This window comes from Cibotium barometz, chromosome 24 (genome assembly GCF_041138505.1).
Source record: "Cibotium barometz isolate CiBa-2024 chromosome 24, ASM4113850v1, whole genome shotgun sequence".
In the NCBI taxonomy this organism is placed as follows: domain Eukaryota; kingdom Viridiplantae; phylum Streptophyta; class Polypodiopsida; order Cyatheales; family Cibotiaceae; genus Cibotium; species Cibotium barometz.
In genome coordinates, this window is record NC_141069.1 from 20,173,752 (window position 1) to 20,181,444 (window position 7,693).

Here is a 7,693-nt window from a genome sequence, read left to right on the forward strand (position 1 = left end):
CACAATATCCCAACCCTATTCTGGAGAATGAGTGCCTTCCGGTGGCTCAAGATTTGGTTTAAAGAAGTAGAGGGTGTATGAGGACCATTGGGCATGATGCCCAGAACTTGTCCTCTCCGACACCTCTCTCTATCATACCAAAGTCCAACAATGAAGTCTTAATTGTACCAAACTCTGAGAGACGACGTGATGATCCAGTGTAAAGAAGGAAGAAACTAAAACTAGGGACTTTCTAGGACATGTTGTCTCCCAAGATGGTATCTCGGTAGATCTTGCCAAGATCAAGGATATATTGGAATGGCCACCCCCTAAATCAGTTCGCGAAGTTCATGGATTTTTGGGAATCATAGGATGGTACACGATTTTCATCAAAGATTATGCCCTGGTAGCTGCACCATTGATAGATCTTCTTAAGAAGGATTGCAAAATAGTGTGGTTGCCAATCCATCAAGTCATCTTTGATTAGCTTCAAACCATTATTACCTCAGTGCCAGTCCGAAAACTTCTTGATTTCACCAAGGAATTTGGTGGTCATTGATGCCAGTAGTCTAAAACTTGGTGGTGTCTTAGGACAAGAAGAGAGACCAGTGGCAAGCTGAAACAATATGAAGAAAATTATGCCACCCATGATTTGGAGCTCTTAGCAGTTGTTCATTGCCTCAAATTATGGAGACATTATCTCTTTGGGGGCAAATTCCAGCTCATTATAACTGACCCACAAGATTCGGAACTGGATCTTCACCCAGCCTAACCTCAACATGAGGCAAAGAAGATGGATTGAAATCTTACAAGAATATGATTTCGACATCAAATTCTGCCCTGGGAAGGATAATGTGGTAGCGGATGCACTCAGCCCACCACAAATCTTTCTTAAGTGCAATTTTGATGCCGAATGATCCCATACTGGACAAGGTCAAAGAAGTCTCATCTCACGATCCTAATAGCCAAAGGATGGTGAAATTAGTAGAATGAGGAACTTTAGAGAAAGAGAAAAATCTAATCAAAGGGTAATTCATCCATGATGGGAGTCTTTACTTCAATCACATGCTATTATGTATTCCTAGGATCTAGCTCTAAAGAAGCTAATCTCCGTGAAGCTCATGATAGCCCCGCTGTAGAGCATCCAGGATATGCAAAAACATTGAATGCTATAAGGAGGAGCTATCAGTAGGCTTGAAAAATGATGTCCTTTGGTACTTGAAGCAATGTCTATCATGTCAAAGGATCAAAGCTCAAAGAGTCAAGATGCTGGGAAGCTTCAACCCTTGGATATCCCCCAGATGAAGTGGGAATGCATAAGCATGGATTTTGTCACAAGTATCCCTAATGTACAAGGAGGATATGATTCCATTTTAGTGGTGGGTAGACTTGCTTACCAAATTAGCTCATCTTATACTAGCAAAGAAAACCTTCAAAACTTCTGATGTTGCCTGGTTATTCCCCAAAGAGATCTTCAAGATTCATGGTCTTCCAAAGAGGATAGTCAATGATCAGGATTTTGATTTCACTTCAAAGTTTTGGCAGTCCTTATTTCAGGCCTTCAGGCATGGGATGCACTTGCTACATTATACCAGGTGCGCAATGAAGCACGTGTTGCATATCTAATCCAAGCAGTTAGAGTCTGAGCACATGAATGAGGGAGACTCAATGGACAACTTCGTAACCAAGATCAAAGATTTTAAGGAGCAGCTCGCTAGTGTAGATGAGATATATCCTGATAGTACATTGGTGCCCACAATTCTAAATGCATTGCCGGATTCTTATCACAGTTTTGCCTCTACTCTTACTCATGATGAAGGGAGCTTTCCAAATGCCCTTACATTTGATGAGCTAGTTTCAGTACTCTTGCAAAGAAAAGCAGTCTAGGCAAAATAGATTTGCTATACGAGTTGGTGACCAAGCTTTTGTTGCCAATCAAAAAGGCAAAGGTAAAGCTTCTTCGCATGGTGGCTATAAGCCAAAATTAGAATCCTCAGGAAAGGATGCAGAGAAAGAAGGTGATAAGCCTAAAAAGAAGGGCAAGTGTCTCTGTTGCAGGAAACCAGGGCACTACATAAATAAGTGCAAGAAAAGGCTAGAGAAGGAGAAAAAGAAATAATCGAGCATGGATGTGGCTGATGCATCCGCACCAAGTACAGAGAAGAAGGAATCTACAAGTTTTGCTCAAGATGATTGGACATGGATTGTACATTGCAGTTATGACCCTTCTATTCATGATGTATGCATGTCAATGGCAGAATCGAATGCTTGGTACTTTGATAGTGGTGCTAATAAGCACATTACTTCACAAAAAAATTTATTCTTATCTTTGGAATCTGTCCCAAGTGCAAGAACCATCACATGTGCAAATGGTTCCTCATATCCTGTCAAAGGAGTTGGTAGAGTTGTGCTCACTGCTGTAAATGGGGGTGCATTTACTCTTTCTAAAGTTTTATATATGCCAGGCATTAAGAAGAACTTTCTATCAGTTTCAGCCTTAGCTTTGTCAGGCTTGACCGTGAGATTTGTGGATGACAAATGTACAGTTCAAGATAGAAATGATGGTTATTCTATCATTGCCTTAGGCACCTTGTTTCATGGTCTATACAAGATGGATGAATTTGAGAAGTTGTAGCATGATGCTTGCTCAGTCTCTAACTATGACTCGTGCTATAAGTGATGTAGAATTATGGCATGCATGATTTGCCATCTGAATTATGGTAGTTTGTTATGCCTTCAAAGGCATGGTATGGTGTCTAAGTTGCCAACACTTGAGACCCCTACTAGACATGTATGTGAGTGGTGTATTCTTGGTAAAATGCATCGAGCATCATTTTCAAAGGATGGATCTATGAGAGCTGTTAAGAAATTACAGCTTATACATAGTGATGTATGTGGTCCTATGAGGACACCATCTATTGGGGAGATATCTCTACTTCATTACTTTTATATTAATGATTACTACAGATATAGTTGGGTGTATCCATTAAAGCAGAAGTAAGAAGTCTTTATATGCTTTAGGCACTTCGTATTCATGGCTGATGTGAATGTAAAGTTGGCATCCTTCATTCAAATTGAGGGGCGGAGTATATGTCCAAGGAATTTCATGCATATATGGCTGAAAAAGGCATAAGGCATCAATGTACAGTGCCATACACACCTCAACAAAATGGTGTGGCTGAGAGAAAGAACAGGTCTCTCATGGAGATGGTATGATGTATGGTGAAAGCCCAAGATTTACCTCATGGTTTTTGGTTAGAGGCAACTATGTGCGTAAACTATGTGTTGAACAAATGCCCTACCAAGACCTTGTAATCTAAAACTCCTTATGAAGCTTGGCATGGTAGGAAGCCTTATGTGGCTCATTTGCATGTTTTTGGTTGTCTTGCTTATGCTCTTGTGTCTAAGCAACAATGCAATAAGCTTGATGATAAGGCAAGTAAATGCATATTTTTGGGATACAGTTCAGAAAGCAAGGGATATAGACTCTACCATCCGGCCTCAAAGCGTATTTTGGTAAGTAGAGATGTTGTTTTTGTCAAAAACTTAGTTCATCCCATGCTTTTGTGCAAAAAATAATAGAATACATGCTCACAAGACATGTTTGATTCGCTCCTACCTTTGTTTAATGGAGGGTAGCCATATGTAGAGAAATTGAATGCTCAACCAAGTGCTGAAAGTGAATGGAGGGGGCAGCCATATGTAGAGAAATTGAATGCTCAACCAGGTGTAAAATTAGCGTGCAAATTAGCCTTTTGATGAGGAAATTATTGAGGATGTAGGGGATGAGGAGAGAGAAGCCATAGAAGAATCTAGACATATGCCAAAATAGCTTGTGCAGACATTGAGGGATAGCAAGTTGGCAGCTCCTTTACTTAGCAAAACTTGTGTAGGTTCTCATCATGCATATTATTCTCATGTGGATCATGTTCTCATTTCTACTTTATGTAATGAGGAGGAAACACAGGATGATGATCTTTTATGCATCATTTTATGCATAAAAATCAATATTGATGAAAGTAACACTTTTATAATGAAAAAAATATTTCCAATATGCATCTTTCTATGCATAGAATTTAAATCTAATGAAAATCACACTTTTATAATTAAAAAATATCCAATATGCATCTTTCTATGCATAGAATTCAAATATAATGAAAATCACTCTTTTATAATAAAAAGAAATTATCCAATATTTATAATAAAAAGAAATTATCCAATATGCATCTTTCTATGCATAGAATTTAATTTTAATGGAAATAACACTTTTATAATAAAAATATTTCTACTGCATTTTTCTATGCTTAGAATGAAAATAACACTTTTAGAATCCACAAACGGTGGGGATTACTCTTTTTGAATAATAAAAGATAAAACTTATTTCACAAAATTGAAGAAAATTTTGCCATAACCTCCTTTGTATGGCTGACCATTTTTTAATTTTTCCTATCCTCAAGTTACTTAAAAATTATCCCAAATGGTTTAAAGCATTCTAAACTAATCAAATTTCACTTTTAAAAGAAAAACAATATGAAAAGTTTAATTCTAACAGTTTGGTTACTTATCTAGGATAAAGAAAGGCTGATTTTAAGAATGAAGAGAGGGGAAAAGCCTTTCCAACAAGGCATAACATCATTTTTTCCATTTTAAAGAAAACAAAAATTAGAAAACCATTAAAAGGAATAAAGAAAAAGTAGGATTTCTAGCTTACATGAATTTCTGTGAGCTTTCCTTTGGCTTGATGGTTTGAGGGATCTACTCTTGTTTGCAACAAGAGTGGCCACCAATTCTTTTGAAGAGGAAAAGGTCAAAAACTAATGAATTATCAATAAATTCACTGTTTTTGGCTCTGGGGGAGGAGTAGAGTAATGGTGCATAAAACACTACTAAGCTTCTACAAAGGGAGAGGCTTCTATTTATAGGAAAAAGTGAGCTTCTAACCAAGCAAACTGATTCTAGAATTTTCCAGATCAGTTTGTTCAAATTTTGACCATTTTTGGGTCAGTTTAGCTTACTTTTTGGAACTAGACTTGAATTAGGAGAGAGGAGAGATGAAATATCTCAATATTTGAGAATTTAAAACTCCACCACACATGTGAAATAGGCGCCTCCTTCATGAGGGAAAATCCCCACTCTGAGGTGTCAAAATTTCATTTTTTTTAGTATTTCCTTTGGTCCTTAGTCCACTCTTCATCTTATGTGAGTATTTACTCATTTTTGGGGGGATTTTCTTTATTTATTCAATTTATCTCCTCCCTACATTTGGAATAATCTGATTGGCCCCTCAGAACCTTAATATAAAATTTTCAAAAAATCTAGACCCTTAGGATAAGGCCTTTTGAACATATTATAATTTATTTCTAATGCACCTTTTGAAAATCTTTTTGAACTTCTGTTTCGGGAGAATTTATTTTAATCAGAAGAGATATTTTTCCATCCAAAAATATCTAAAATCTGAATAATCTCTCTCTAGAATATTTTCTCTCTCTAAGGTAGAAACAAGATCTTTTATTATTCTGAAGAGGGGATTGATTTACAGGGGGAAGATACTAGACATCTTGAGGGGCTGGGGAGGAATCTTACAAGTAAGTTGGACTTATCCCCCAAGGTAAGAGTATATGCACAAAGACATTCTGAAGCCAAACCCCATTTTTTCCATCACTCTGGCCACAAATGACTAATGCACCCTATCATATGCCTTTTCCAAGTCTAACTGCAGGAGAATATGTTTCTAGTTAGTCTTTAGGGCCACATCCCTCCCAAACATAGCAGCATAAATATTATCATATATGGACCTCCCCTTTATAAAACCATGCCGTTTTTCAGAAATAATCTCCTAGAGATCAAGGGTGATTCTAATGGCAATGACTTTGGCCAAAATTTTATATTTAACAATTAGCAAAGTAATAGGCCTCCAGTGATTAAACTTGTCATCACAAGCATTCTGTTTAGGAATAAGCTTCACCAACCCTTCCTTTAAGTCCCTATCCAAGTTACCTGATTTAAAGACATCTCTGCATATTCTCCAAACAAAATCCTTTAGAGAGGACCAGAAGGCAATAAAAAACTCCACAAATAGACCATCCCAACGGGATTTCTCTCTCCCTAGTTTTAAGATGGCCTCCTAACATTCATATAGTTCTATATCCCTTTCTAACCAGTTGGCCCTATCTTGATCCATACTCTTACTAACTTGTTCAAGGAGATTGGACTCAACTTAGACCCTTCTAGTTGAGTGATCCTCCTTGAGACTAAGAGTTTCTCCGAGATACTCAACCCATTTTTTGGCTATTAGCCTCAAACCTTTTAACTCCTACCCATTTTCATCCAAAACCCTACCTATAACCTCCTTGCCTTTTAACTTTTCAATCAACTTGAACAGATAACCATCTGGTCTCCTTTTGTTGATGAAGGTTTTCCATTTATATCTAACCTCTTCCCTCTTGGAGCATTTTTCATCTTCACACTTTAGCCCAGATTGGCACTTGAAATACCAATTTGTCTCTTCAACAGTTAGTTTCCCAACTTGCCTCTTCTTCTGAAGAGATTCCAAAAGATCTCCCCATCTCTTTCTCTCTTGTCTTCTTTCCTTAGCTCTTAATTTACCAACCCCCCTAATTATGCCCTGCATTTCATTGGCAAACATACTCCAATAACCTTGCACATTGCCTCTCTCTTTGAGTTTGTCTATAGCTTCCTCAGTTTTCTTGACAAACAACTTATCCTTTAGAAGCAGATTATTAACCCTTAGTTTCCTAGTGGGAAAATTATTTAATTCAGCTTCTTCCTAACCTAGCACATGCCATCCCCATTCAAGGGGCATGTGATCAGACAAAGCAGTGTTGGAATCCATTGACATTTTAAGAGTATGAGGTACCCATGTAGCTTGTTGGCTTAAGAACACCTATCTATCCTGGGAGAAGACCCAAAATATTACAAAGGAGTGTCCAAGATCTAAGCCCCATTCACCCATCTCCAAACCATCCCTTAGGCATAACTTTCCTCTCAGTCCTTCCCACTTCATCTTTTCATGTCCCATCAACACAGTGCTTCCCCCACATCTATCCCTCTATTTCTCAACCATATTGAAGTCCCCCATGAGAATGCAGTGCCCTTGACAATTTAAATTAGCTATCCATTCCCACATCCCACTCCTCACCTTATGGTTATGAGCCCCATAGATATTATTTCTCCCCTTCCAAAACAATATCCACTACCAAAATTCTCCCATTGAGTTGACTAGCTATGACATTAGGACATAAACTACTCTTAGCAATGGTCATAACACCACTAAACCCTCCATTCCCACCCCCATACATTACAACCCAGTCCTTGAACTTATCCTTTTAAAAAAAATTAGGCCCATATAGATTATGTTCCTAAATAGCTATAATAGACAAACCCCAATCTTAATCAAACTTCGAAAAGCAACACTCTTCCTTTTATCTTTAAACCCCTTAATATTCCATGAACAACCACTAATTCCAATAGTAGAGCTCATGAGAGTGTAGTCGCAAGTACCATCTCTATCTCCTCTCCTTTCCCCCCTTGATCCCCTTCTTTTTTGAATTTCTTTCCGTGCTTCATCCACTTGCCAATTGAATTTATGAGCTGATGAAGTCCCACTATCCTCCTCCCCTAATGCGTTAAAAGGATAAATGAGTACATCAATAGGCTTATGCTGCCAGAATGTTTGCTACCCTGGTTAGCCCCA